The sequence below is a fragment of the Oxyura jamaicensis genome, chromosome 14 (assembly GCF_011077185.1).
Source record: "Oxyura jamaicensis isolate SHBP4307 breed ruddy duck chromosome 14, BPBGC_Ojam_1.0, whole genome shotgun sequence".
Lineage (NCBI taxonomy): Eukaryota > Metazoa > Chordata > Aves > Anseriformes > Anatidae > Oxyura > Oxyura jamaicensis.
In genome coordinates, this window is record NC_048906.1 from 9,069,527 (window position 1) to 9,083,689 (window position 14,163).

At 45.2% G+C, this 14,163-nt stretch overlaps 1 protein-coding gene across 2 annotated transcripts in view; it reads right to left on the reverse strand.

The window, feature by feature from the left end:
• The window catches only part of XYLT1 (xylosyltransferase 1), a 189,008-nt gene that overhangs the window by 100,013 nt on the left and 74,832 nt on the right, over positions 1-14,163 (reverse strand). The window lies entirely within an intron of this gene.

Consider the following 14,163-nt stretch of genomic DNA (forward strand, 5'->3'; position numbering starts at 1 on the left):
ATTACACTCTTCTTACTGAAACAGTCACATCACAAGCATTGCCAGCATTTCATGCATGAAAACTTAAAATCAGTTACTACCCAACATACTGAAAATAACCAAATCATGTTAGGGTTCATAAAGGAAAATCGAGGCCGAGAAAGTCACCTGAGCTGCTAAAGGCCGTGCAGACAACCACACCATCACCCCCTTTGTCACCAAGCCTGAGACCAACCTCATTTTGGATGGAGCAGGGGTACACAGGTTTGTGAGCAGTTGTTAACTGGAGAAGAATGGTAAAAGAGAGGCACTTCCGCGGCCTATCTGAACCCCCCATGGGCTGCACCACTTTGTGCTGCAAGTTTCTGCAGACAGCAAGACAACGGGTGTCCCACAGGCCAGGCCTGTGTCTGTGCAGCCCACAGGTGGAGGAAGGGGATCCCTCCCCTCTGCTCAGTGCTGCTGAGGCCGCACCTGCAGTCCCGTGTCCTGTGCTGTGTGGGTGTCAGAGCCCTGCAGACGTTGCCCAGAGGCTGTGGAGTCTCCTCCTTGAAGATCTCCCAAAGCCGCCTGAACACGGGCCTGGGCCCCCTGCTTGGTGTGGCCCGGCTGGGGCAGGGGTTGGACCAGATGGCCCTAAAGACGAGCTTGGAGCCAGGCAGGCAAACTGTATGGCTGTATGCCAGCAAACGCAGGTGTGGGACAGCAGAGGGGGTGCAGGTACCGCGTCCTCCTCCAGCTGAGGAGGGCTTAGGCCAAAGTGTGCCCTTCAGCAGCACTTCAGGCATGGGCAGCCTTTGCCACCCTTTGTGCCGGCTTGAGCTGATCATACTCTCATGGGGATCGGACAGGCATGAAAGAAGTTCTCAGCAAAAGGGTTGAACTAATTATAAGAACGCACAAAGAACAATAAAACATTTGGCTTCTCCCAGAGGCTGGTGAGACCCAGCTACATGGCTCCCTTCAGACCTTTGCAAACCTATCCTAGCTGGCATGCAACCAACAAACTGAATGAACACATGAACAGGAAAAAGATCGTAAGGCAGAAAAGAAATAGGACTATCCCAGGGATCCTAGAGAACAAGGAACATGGTAATCTGTTCTAGGAAAGACGTGAAAGTCTAGACCAAGAAACAATTATCCGTGTTAATGAACATAAAACAGGAGACTGTCTGGTAGCCAGCAGCGGGTGAGGTTGAGCTGCTTGGCTCCAACCACAGAAACAAGTCCTCACCTACCAGGGGACACAGTTTTAGACCCAAATATCTCCACTTACTGAAGTGTTCAACAGCAAATGAAACAAAGGGGGAATTGTTACTAAAAAATCTGAAGGCAGGGTTACAAATATTGATAGACCTTTCCTGTCCAGTTTTCTTCCCACTCCTGATAGACAAAATAACCAAAGTCCAGTGGTTGCCAAATGACAGCATCGGCTAACGATGACTGATGGGAGTCATCCTTAGCACCTATGAGCCGCATTTCATACTCCAAACATTCTACCAACATTACCTAATTGTTTCTCCCACCTCTTCTGTGAGGAACCGTTTAACAGTCAGATTTTACAGACAAAGGCGGCTGAGATAATGACTTGTCCAAGGTCACAGTGAGCCAGTATCGCTTTGACCTCTACAGCTCAGCAATGAGAAATGTTTGAATAGTTTATTCATTAAGATGTGTTTTTGTGAGTGGCTAAAGTGATGCTCTCACCAAGAACATCTCAGCTTGCAAGCAGCTTTAGCTATCACACATGGAATGCAGAGACTTTAAAAAAAAATCTGACAAAATATTTTTATTTTGGAAAAAGTGCACCTTTCCAAAAAAAATGTATGTTTCTAATTCTTAAGGGCAAAAAGCACATGTAAAATCATTTTTTTTCCTCTATCTTTTTATAAAGCAGAGAAAGTGTGTTTTTTTTTTAATCACAGTGAGAGAAAACAGAAAGGCACAAAAAAAGTTTCAAGACAGCACTTGATCCCATGAATGATCAAACGAAAATAAAACATACTTATCATATATCTCCAATATATCTTCAAAGAAAAAGACCCCTGAACCCAGCAGCAAACTGCAAATAGAGCAAGACAAATGTGAAGTTTATTAACATCGTTAAAACATCTCTACCAAGGTGCCGCTGAGCAATGGCCTGACAGTTCAGATGTTTGATAGCTGTCAGGTTTCCTTTGTTGTTCAGCCAACTTGGAAACCTCAGATTAGTGATGCCAGTGGTACATTTTGACTTGCTTTCATTTAATGCACTTACAGCAACATCTTGCATTTGTATACATGAGATAGCTCTGAAAATTTAACTGTCCCGCAGTTATGTTTCCTCTAAGCTGCTGCTGGAACTTGCCTTTATCTCTCATTGCATACTTCAACGCAAGATGCCCTGCACTGCTGTTCTGCTGTGGGCACAGCTCAAGCAAATTGCCAGCAGGCATGAAGATGCTGGCAGGGCAGCAGCAGCAGCTCTGGACACGGCTGCACTGTGGTAGGGAGGGAGCCAGCAAACCCCAGCCCGTTTCAGGAAATGGCTGTTACTGTTCCCAGACTAAAACAGATCTTATCTTTGAGTTCAGTCTTGGGTTTAAGCCACCATCAGAGAGCAAGTCTCTCTGTCTGGTGTGCGCAGCCATGTTGACATGGGGAGCAGCCCCTTCTTGTGTGTGTGACTGCTAACGTGTTTCACATTTTGGAAACTGGTTGAATGATTAAGATATTTCTCATATATGTATGTATATACACACACATACAGCTACATGCCTCATCGAACTTGCACAGACTGCAAAGAACCAGAGCAAACACTCTATTCTTTAACACATATATAGGATCCCTTTTTGAGGGCAGCAAGCCGTACCCAGCTTGCAGTGAGGCAGGAACCTGGGGCTGTGGATACCTGGATGGATAAACGTGAATGACTGAACGAGACACAAGAAGGTTGAGGTCACTGCATGGATGGCGAGATGCCTAACCACACCAGGTCACCCTGATAACCACACGAGGCTGCAGGATCAGCTGGCCAGGTCCTGGTGATGGAGCAGTGCCCCTGTGAGGCTCAAGTCCATGCCTGGCCAGCTCACATGGTGTGGGGCTGGGTACAGCTTGCTGCTCCTCCTTTCTAGCCATCAGCACACTCAAGACCACCCACTCTGAATCTACAAACGAATAACATTTACTTCATACTTATGAAACAGCCATGTAGATAGCATCCTGATGGCAACAGCTAATTGAGTGCACAGAAGTGTGAAAGTAAACAGCAGGCTCTTTCCTGGCCTTTTTTTTTTCCCCTTGGTTATACGAAGCTTAAATGCAAGAGGCATCCTAAATGCTATTAATTCCATTAATAAAAATTTTATGCCCCAAACACAGCCTGAGCTATTCTTTGTAAGTAGTCCTTAAACTTCAACAAGTTGCATATGTGGAATGTGAAGGAAAATACGAAAAAGCAAATGAGAACTTTATGTGTTGGGTTTCAATGACAGCAGTGTGCAAGAGCTACAGGGACATGGCTCTGCAGTAATGGAAGTGCCCTTATGGTTAGATTTCCTTGGTAATCCAGTTTAAAGCACTTTCTGTCTGCAACTGGAGCATTCCAGCATGCAGCAAGTCAGGGCCAAAATACCTGGCTACAACGATGGGAAAAAGTCTGTCTTCTTCATTAGCCTCTTTCCAATGTCTCTGAAGGCGATGCTGCGATAGGATATTTCCATCCATCTTGGCAACTCTCCCTCTCTCAGCCTGACTCTTGCTAAATGACTTTCCTCTCTGAGCTAAAAAAAGAAAAAAAAAAGTAAATAAAAATCCTAATCTGTACAGCAAGTGGCATGTTGATAAAGGAGAAAGGAGAGGAGAGCAGACTTCCACTGTTGTTTGTTTTTGGTGATAAGTCTTCTAACGCCCACATGAGAAACTGGTGTGAAATTTATCCGTTGGTTAGGGCCTTTCAGCCCCGACCTGATGACCCATCCAGAACTATCTGTAGCATGAAAAAGCCTTGAAGGATGAGGTGTGGGCCCATTCCTGTTACAAATAGCATCTGACATGATAGGAGTGGTAAAAAGCTGTGATGAAACCTCAGGAGAAAAAAAGCAAAGTAAACAGAGTATTTACTGGCGTACGGTTCACCTCTTTAAACTCTTCTCCCCCTTCAAGTGCTTTCCTCCCCTCTGGGAAATGCTCTTCCAACTTTACACGCTGGAATTTGAGAAGACAAATGTATCATAAATGCTTCAAAGGCAGACACAAAACTGAGCTGGGCTTTACCCGCTCCCTGCCTGGGGGCACAGAGGAGACCACAAAAGCTCACTGCAGAGACAGGAGAAGCCAGGGCTAAAAATAAATCCCTGTCTGCAGAGCAACTGTGCCAACCAGGAGCTGTACGTATATACACATATATATTTATACATACACACAATGTATATATATACACACTGACAGATGAAAGGGCATGTAACAAATGCCACAGTTGGACACAGACAGATTCCAGCCTCACACAAGCCCAGGGCTCCCACACCTGCTGACGCAGATATTAAATGCCACCAAGCCAGAAATCCCCATTCCCTTAACGCTGCATTTCTCTCTCACAACTTTCACCAAGCCAGGCACGATTTGTACAGCATAATGGTTTCAAGATAGGATCCATACGTGACAGCAGGATGCACGTGGTTTGCAGGGCAGGGGAAACAAAGTCCAATGCTCAGAGCTTGAAAGCCTGAAAGAGCAGCAGCTGCTGACAATGTTGTGTTCATCTGCAAAGTTTGGGGGCACAAGCAAAAGCAGCACATCTGGGGTTAAGCTGGCTACAGGAAGATGGGCTTAACTTGCTCTGCAATATTTATTTTACAATGCTGGATTCATTGCAGCCTTTATGTGCTATGGATGTCTAAGATACTCAAGTCAGAACAAAGTAATCCTGGAGAAGGATGACGGAGAATCCAGGCAGTGCACCATGGCACTGTGGCAGTACCACGGGACGTATGTCAGTGGGCCTGCTGTTTGAAAAGTCATCCAACTTTTGTCTAGCTTTCATTAGCTAGATACCTTCAATACCTTCTCATCGATCTGTGCTTGCAAACTACATTGAATACACTGAAAAAAAATTGGAAAATTGCACCAGGACCAAATTAGAAGAAAAGAGACTATTAATACAGCCTGTACGTATCCACAGACAAAAATCAAAGCCATTTTTCAAGCCAACACCTAACAATGCTATTTTTTTTTTTTTGTCACAGCACAAACCTAATCTCATTCACAGAATGCTCAGAAAAGCTATTATGAAAATCGCCATTTCAGTCATTGTAAGGGAGTTATTTCCTGGTACAGCCACAGATCAAAACAGGCTCTACCCAAAACCACCTCACTCGAGAGGGCTCCCCTGTACTAATCACTGAGCATTGCAGGTTTCAAACACAACACATGCTGCCCAAGAGCCTACGTATTTGACCTGTGTTTCCATTACCCTCCTGGCAAAACACTCCCTTGCTGGCTGATCCCACCTCACCAGTGCTTCTCCAGCAGCCTGGGAGCACCGTGGCTTCCTGTCAGGGGCATTTACTTCTGGCGGGGCTTTGTGTTTGTAGCACAGTCAAGAAACGCCCCACTCCTCCTGCCAGAGAAAACCATTCTGCTGTTGTGGAGGAGCACAGGAACAGGACAAAGTATCCCCCCCATTTTAAAAGCCACCTCTATTTATATCTTTTATAAAGAAACCTTTGGAGGGCTCTCCTTGCTGTGCAGCACTGTATTTCAAAGCTCATGTGTGACACTGTGGGTGTCTGTCAGCTAACACAGGCCTGAGAGAAGGATTTCCACAAACAGTCCGAGCTGTATCTGGCCCTCAGCAGCTGCGTGGAGAGGCGAACTGCTGTGTGCTCCATGGTGGGAGCGTCCATCCTGGCAGGGAGAGCTTTAATGACACCAGGGCCTCCTCTGCGGGTGCGCAGGCTGCGACTCAGCAATAACAAGGGAACGCTCCCAAAATGGGAAGGAACACTCTGTACCCAGGAGTGAGCATGAGATCACCGCCAATTACGTGCTGATTGCCACTGATGCTAAAAATAACAATTTAACATTAATGAAAAAATAATGTTTTAAGCTCAAAGCCACTACATGTAGCGAGAGTCTGAATTCTGCTCCAAACCCTGTTCAGGCTTCGATTTACCCAACTCCATCCTGAGTGTGTTTTATTAAAGTATCTATCACACAAAATGTATGCTCTTTGGCATATTAGCCACTATTTCTTTGGCGACCGAGGGTCTGAGGGCTCAGGTACTGTGAGCTTGAGTAGGTTTGAGGTCCCATCTGCCCCAGGCCGCTGTGGAGGCAGGGACGCAGAGCCTTGGTGATCCATCGGGAAGGCCTCAATGGACTGACAGTGTTCCCTCAGACAGACCACACAGCAGCCGCCCCTCACCTCATCTGGGGCAAAAATCCAGACTCTTGACAGCCGTCTCTAACGCCGACAGTACTTTAACAACAGCCTATTAACATCCTCAAAGGCTCTGTGGGTGCAACAGGCAGCAGCTCATCCCGGCCCCAGCTCGTTTATGTACCTCTGGCCACTGCCTCTCTGCACTATTTGAACTTGCATGTGTTCTACATGTTTGTGTTCCAGTCAAGCACATCCAAACAGAAATATGCATTTGGGTTTGCTCAGCTTAGAAAGTCAAGGTCTCACAAAAACTTTCAGTAACACTTCTGTAACCTGCGTGCTGCAAGAGAAGTGAAAGGCTGGGACTGCAGTACTGACCGAGAGAAAAACTGCTGTGAGCCAGCAGCTCGCTTTGGGGTGTCCCAGTGTCCGCCTGGAACACGTTACCGAGCCTTTAGGAATCAACTCACACAGCTTCCAACTGACCCTGGACAGGGTGCCTCCGCCGACAGCCAGCACCAGACGCCGTGAATGTTAATTTTGGCAGTGTGCAAAAAGCCAACACTAGAGCAACTTCAAATCTGCTTTCAAAGCGATAACCTAACGTGCGGACAAGTCAGCAGCCACAGGGACATCAGAGAGAGCGCCGGCTCTGCAGGCAGCGAGGGCAGGCAGCCCTTGTGCATTTGAGGGCTCTGACCCGAAATACTGAACCCAACACAGAGTCCACAGTGGGCAGTTCAACGCTGTGCAGAGCATCTCCTCCCGACAGTAAGAATATGCTCCCTTCACAGGTGAAGTTATTCACTGTGTGATTCCTGTTATCGAGGAAGTCCTACAGGTAACATGCAGATGGCTGGGCCATGTGCAAGCAAGCCCTGAATGGTGAATGCTCACAGTTTTGCTTTATCTGGCACAACTGACTTTCTTTCCAGGATGCATGAATTGCTGTCTTTTTTTGTATTGAGAGCATATTCTCACCCTCTTGCCACTGCAAAGCATAGTGCCTTCAGGCCATGACCAGGCCAACCAGAAACACGCATAAACTGTCCCCTAAATACAAAGCACTGGGCGTGCTGGCCTTGTTGGCAACGTATAAAAACTCCTCAGTATAGAAAATGGGCTTCTTTTTTTTTTTTAGGTAATAAAATACATCAAAACATATGTGAACATACGTGGGCAGCGGGCAGTCATGCAGGCATCCACGATGAACAGAGTGCCCGGAGCTGGTGCAGACAGCTGGTCTGCCAGGACAAGCTCTGCAGCTGCAGGACCCAGCCAGGCACAGGTGATGAACAGCTTCAAACACACCTCGTGTATCAAAGCCCAGCAGAGAACTGGTCAGCTTGTACACGGCCATCTATTTTGCCTGTCTTGAAGCCAAGAAGGATTTAAACAGCGCTATATGAGGAAGATAATTAAAACAAATCTCCTCTTTGTTCGGTATTAATTACAGCTCTGTGACATATTATTTTGTAATGCTTGTAAATTGTTCAATAATGATACCTTCCAATTGCCAGGGAAGTCAGCGGATGGCATCTCCACAAGCAAGGGCTGCTCCTGGACTAGATCCTTCCCTTTGCAGTCTGGCCTTTGCACGCTTGAGGGACATTTCTTTGTCAAACTCAAAACCTTCCCCCCCAGCTGAACTACAACCATTACACTATGGTCTTCAGAACAAGAGAAGAAATTATAAATGCCCCTCACGTTGTCTCTGAAGTCCTATTCCATCCCCTTCTTGAGATGTCCCAGTTTGGGGTCTGAATCGTGAAGGCTCCTTGCTCCAAACCAGCCCTGGAAATGCCCGAAGAGGCTGAACCTGAGTGCTCTCTAGACCAGACAGCCCAAAGCCACAGGCTGGAGACTCTGCTAACACCGCATCAAGACAAAATCATCCCAAAGAAGCTTCTTCAGACAACTTCTGCCACAGGCTGCCAAAAACAAGGAGCATAATCAGCTCCCATAGCTAATTCTTGAGGTAGTTCCCTTTTCTGTTAGAATCCAAGGAAAAAAAAATAAAATCTTCTCCAGCACCTGTAAAGTAAGACTGACAATGCATTTATCTGGAGTCATCCCAGCTCTTCTGCTAGATGCATACAGAAAGATAAGTCACCAGAATGACAGTAAATAATAATTAAAAAATAAATAAATTAAAGTCACACCAAAGAATTTCTGAGGCTGTGCATGATGACAGGTATCATTGCCTCTGCTCAACGTCACGGATTTCAGCATCCTTCAGACACTAATTTCAACAGCTCAGGCCACTGGGTGAAGGGAGGTGATTTCCCAGGTAGGGCAGAGCTCATCCTGCTGTCACCCGTCCTATCACATCCATGGGTTTCACACTACAATACGGATCACGTCCATGTGCTTCTCACTACAAACCAGGCTCTTCTCTGCCTGAAATCCTCATGCAGCAAGAGGGGGGCAGATGTGCTGCCACTCCATCAAAATGAACATGAAATTAAGAACTTTTGTCGAGGACGTGGCTGATACGCCATGAGACCCTTGAAAAACTGGTGCTTTTGGCAGGTTTGGACAAGAGCACAGCCGAGGAGAGCAGATGGAGAAAAGACAGCAGATGTTAAAGTAGTCAGCTTTGTCCATATGCTTTTCCATTTCGCTATAATAAGTACATTGTACTCTAATTGTCAGGGGCTGAAGACTTGTGAGAAACATTCTGTGAGGAACCTGTGAAGTTGCTTCATGCCTGACATTAAAGAGGGAGGTACAAAAGGTGAAAACAAATGTATTGATTTTGATCTTGAAAGCTGCTCAAGATGAAAGATGTAATTGTATCAAATACAGTCTTCTCTGCTATGTAAAAAGATCATGAGAAAAAAAGATCATTTGGGTTTAAGGCGGAATTCTGATACTTGGAAAAGCACCAGTCCTTCAGGATGCAGTGCCAACAAACACTCACAGGCCCTGCCTGGCCAAGACTACGTTGTTAGACTGGTGTTTAAGGCTGCAGCGTACCAGATGGGCCACCAGGCAGCACAAAGCCATGCGGGGACCCTGCCCTGGGACATCTGCACCAGAAAGAGACTGCTTGGAGGATTATTGATCCCTTCCTTTCCAAAATCTTACCATTGATATACAGATTGTTTTAAAATAAACTTCCACAGCGTGTTCCAAAACATTAGAAACAACATGGCAAAAATGTCACAAATATAAAATGCCTTTTTTTTTTTTTTTTTTCTTTTTGGACACATACTATTTTTGCAACATGGCAAAACATTCTATTTTGAAATAGAATAAAAACGGCTTCAAAACTCTGGCTGCTTTCCTCAGAACGGTTTCTTGCTAACATGTGACTAACTTTCAGAGTGATTTAGATTAAGGATTAAAACATACAGTATCCCTCAAGAGATAAAACAGATTTTCACATTTCCTCCAGCTTAGCACTGTAACCGAACGAGCAGCCATTTTGTGTTAACAGTAATTTCATACATTCGTCCAGTTATTAAAAATTCCAGAATACTACTAGAGGGACCCGTGAAAGCAAATATCCCCAGTATTTTAAAAATTGCCAATTTTCTTCTCTGCTAATTCAACCTTTTAAGGGAAATTTGTACTTACACATAAGGACTGGAACACACCAGAGACTCGTCACATTTTATTCAGTCTGTAAGAGGACTTGATTTATAACCAGGAGCTGCCCCCAATTTACAAGTGTTGTTCCCTTTCAAAGGATGCTTGATCTCATTAACAGACTCCAGACCCACGCATGCAGCTCTTCTCTTGGCAACGGTCCCTTCCAGTCAAATTCGCCAATAGTAACATCAACACTGAGACAGCGCAGCCTTTTTTTGAGTCTCTGGATATATTCATGCATACGTACATACGCACATATGTATCTGTACACAGTTCAGTGGCTTCCACCTCTGCTCTGCGGCACATTTCAGCTGTGCCTTGGTGCAGGCAATGGCACGACGCGCTGCTCCCTTCCCAGGCCAGCAAGCCCTCTGCAGCCGCTCCTGCTCAGCAGCTGTCCGGGAACATTTACTGGCATTTTCAAGCCTCCTGGCCTCATTTCAACTCAACCACATCTTTGAACAGAATTCACCACAAAACTAGGAAAGAGATGAGGCCTGACAGTGCAAAATATGGTTTCTGAGGAAGCTCAGGAAAACCCTGGAGGCTTACTTGTCTTTTTTTTTTTTTCCCCTACCACTTCTTCCCAAGGGAAGGTGGATTGTATAATCCTCCCAAAGCAGAGTTCAGACATGAAGGAGCTTACAAAGAAGTCAGCACTTTCTCAAGGGAGAGGTAATTTAAATGACTTTTCATAGCAACGTCTATTATTTTGTGGTCCTTGAACAGCACCTCAAACAGCCCTTGAAAAAACCTGCAGTTCTGGAGAGCAAAAAAGCGATGGATACTCATGCCCCAAAACGGGTGCTCCTGGCTCCTGCCGGAGAAGGCCTGGCCCTGGAGATGGCCCTGGGCTGGGCCTTGCCCCATGGCGCAAGGAGCTGGGCAGGTGGTGGTGTTTTCTCCTGAGGGTTATCTCGATACCAAAGTGGAAATGGGATGCTCCATGTTTTTAATTATCGGCAAATTGCACTGCTTAATTATCCGACAAGGCGTCCCAGAGAGATCATCGTATACAAATACAGAACACAAAATGGTTACAGGATTAACGCTCAGGCATTTGAATGCCTGCAGACGAGATAGTCACACTGCACACCCACTGCCAGCCAACCTGTTCATCAGTTCCCCAACTCACCAACACATTTCTTCCTACCTCTCCTCTCAGTGACCCATCCCATAACAAATAACACGGCTGTTTGAACTGAATTCCTTTGCTTTCATCTTTATGTCTTTCAGCCAAAATTCAGCCAATATATACTTTATATCTTTCAGAGGAGTAGTAAACACTTGAAATTGCTTCCTGGTGGCTTGTTATTAACTAGATTCCAACTAAATTCATCTGGAGAACTATTCCAACTCACATCTAAACAATCTTGAGCAGCCCAGGGTGAACTGCTGAGATACACAATTGGATTTCTGGCAGCTATGGAAATTAAACATAATTAAAATATGGATGGTAGAAACCAAAGACCCCCTCACATACAAATGAAAACATCCTTGTAAAATACGGTCAGTTTAGCACAAACATATTCAACCTTAATTAGGTAGAAAATCTATTTAGATAAATACAATGCAAAGAATAGTAATGAACTTCAGGATTACATTTTGTTACTTGGAGGGAAAAAACAACACAAATAAATGGGAAGTAATTGAAGCTTATTTAATAGTCTCAGTCTAAGAGCTTGAACAACTATAATCGTTAAAGACCCTGCAGTGATCTTCTACTGATAAATGTTGTTAAATCAGAATTACAATACGACAAGCATGAAAAGCAAAGCCTATTAATATGAACAGCACTAGAAGAAACAGATTCTTTTCGAGCTTTTTTTCACCTGCCCAGTACCACAAGAAGTCCTGTTAAGGAATGAAAGGTGTCCACATTTCCTCTCATTTTGAACGAGACTGAAATACAAACACTTAAATAAGCATGCTGACTGCAGGGTGGCTGTGGGTGAGCAATGGCTATCCAGTACTGGATACGTGTCAAAACCAAACTTGGTGTTTACAGGTCAAAAGGAGCAAACAGATCCTTTTGTGCAAGTCTCAAGCAACTGCTCCTGGACCCTAAGGACTGAACTGGATGGATGGACATTTTCAACATCTTCTCACAGTACAGATCTGGTAAATTTAGCACCACTTTTTGCTGGTGAAAGAAACTCTTCTACCATTTAATTTCCACCCATGGAAGACAGCTTATTTCTAACTATCCTTTTTCTCTTTCTCATCCTTTCCCCTGAACAAGAAGACATGCTGAGGTGGAAAGACTGTCCTCCTTCTCCTAGGACTACTTCAAAGTCCCTTTCCCTATAAGTTATTCCAGATCTACCCCAAAATCTGCCCCCAAAATGCATGTCCATCTTTGTCATCCCTCTGCTGGGGAAGCGGTGGATGTGCTCAGGCCAGGCACACTTCACCAACAGCCTACCCACTGCCAACCGCAGAAGTCTGCCTCCCATCACAACTGCCTGTGGTTTGGATTTAATAGCCAAATTTTCCACCCATGTAAACTGGCATGATTTCTACAGGCCGATGGATGTGTGCCAACCAGTGCTAGGAGATGACTTAAATGGAATTAAATTCAAGCCCCCATTAAATTGAAGGCTCGAGCGCTAACATTAACTCTGAAGGCCGTCCTGTCCTCTTGGCCACAGGTCGGACTGCCAGGCCTGTCAGGAAAAGGGCAGGTTGGCTATCAGCCTGTACCTTCACAGCACGTCCTGCAGCCTCCCACCCGGAGCTCTGTCAGAAGCAAGGAATCACGTCACGCTCAGGCACCGATCACCTCCTAGCACAGACGCATTCCTTACTGACAGAACTGGATGGACAGCACAGCGCAATATTGACTTAGCTAGTCGCTAGCCATAGCCTATGAATGCAGAAAACTCAAATCACAATACACCCCATTGTTTTAACTAACATTACCGTGTTACTGCATCATAAAAATGCTTCCTTCTAAGGGCAGCCATGTGCTCTGCAACTACAGCAAAGGTTTATTTGTGATCTGCAGTTCATCATGTGAATAAACTTTACCCCAGAGACACTAAGGAAGTTTATCAGCTGCTTCTGAAAGCACGGGGAAGCTCAGCCCGTAAGAACGCTTTTATACTCCTGGAGGCCGCACAGCTCAGGAGCTTCTCACATGCCATAAACGTGCGGTGCCGTACCTTGCCACGTGGCTACGAGCACTGCGTCCACACATATAGCAGTATGTTTTTACAGGTACCTGCCATTCTATCTCCTCACCCGTGGAAACTGCCATTCCCAACTATTCAGAGAACCAAAGCTATGGTTTGGATGTCTACCATGAAATCCTGCCCCATGCCAGCTGGGAACAACTGGCATCCCTGAGAACTTGCTCTGGAACATCCCCTCTTACTCTCCCAGCGATCTGCTTCCCATTGAGAAAACAGTAAGTAATTGCTAACAAAACGTTTGATCAAAGCAGCAGCTTTGGGCTTTGTTATAAAGTCATCTGCTCATTCACCCAGCAGACTGTGTTAGGCTCCACTCTCCGTCCTCTGAGCCCTCATCCATGAGCAAGATGTGGGAAACTATGCAAGCAGCTTCAGCCTGAGCAAGCTCCTGCTTGCATACCTAGAGGTTCTTTGGATCAGCCTCTTCTCAATTAGCCCAGATTTCATTTGGAGGGGAAAAAAAAAATAAAATAAAAATTACTACTACACCTAAGAAGCAATGAAAAGTGAAAAGCAGGCCTTGTCCATCATGAATTTCTCATTTGTGTCTTCCTCCTATCCCCCCATTCTAAAGCACTGAAATAATGTAAATTGAGTCTGATAACTTTAATTTTGGATCTACAAAATAGATTATGTGAATTTTTATCAGATTTACCTGGGATTTTGATTGGTCATCTACATGATCAGCACTAATCCAAAACAAGCTCAGAGCGGCAATATAATGCCACCAGTAGGTGACAGTGCCATTATTTCTACTTAACTGGAATTAAATGGGTAGCGGAAATTGCAAGATGAAGTTACGACCTTTGGCCGTTCAACCAGCCACTTTTTTCAGTCAATTGGATTTTTTTCTTAATTTTGCAGCATTCATCAGTTCCCAACAACCACTGTGATAGAGGTGAAAGGCAAAAACATCTTTCATTCAGAACCGTTTACAGGGAGGAGCTGTTAGTGACTGACACTTTCAGTAGTGCTTTCTCTCTTGTGGCCAAGGGGAATGAGAATCACGGCTTCCCCTCTGGTTTTGTA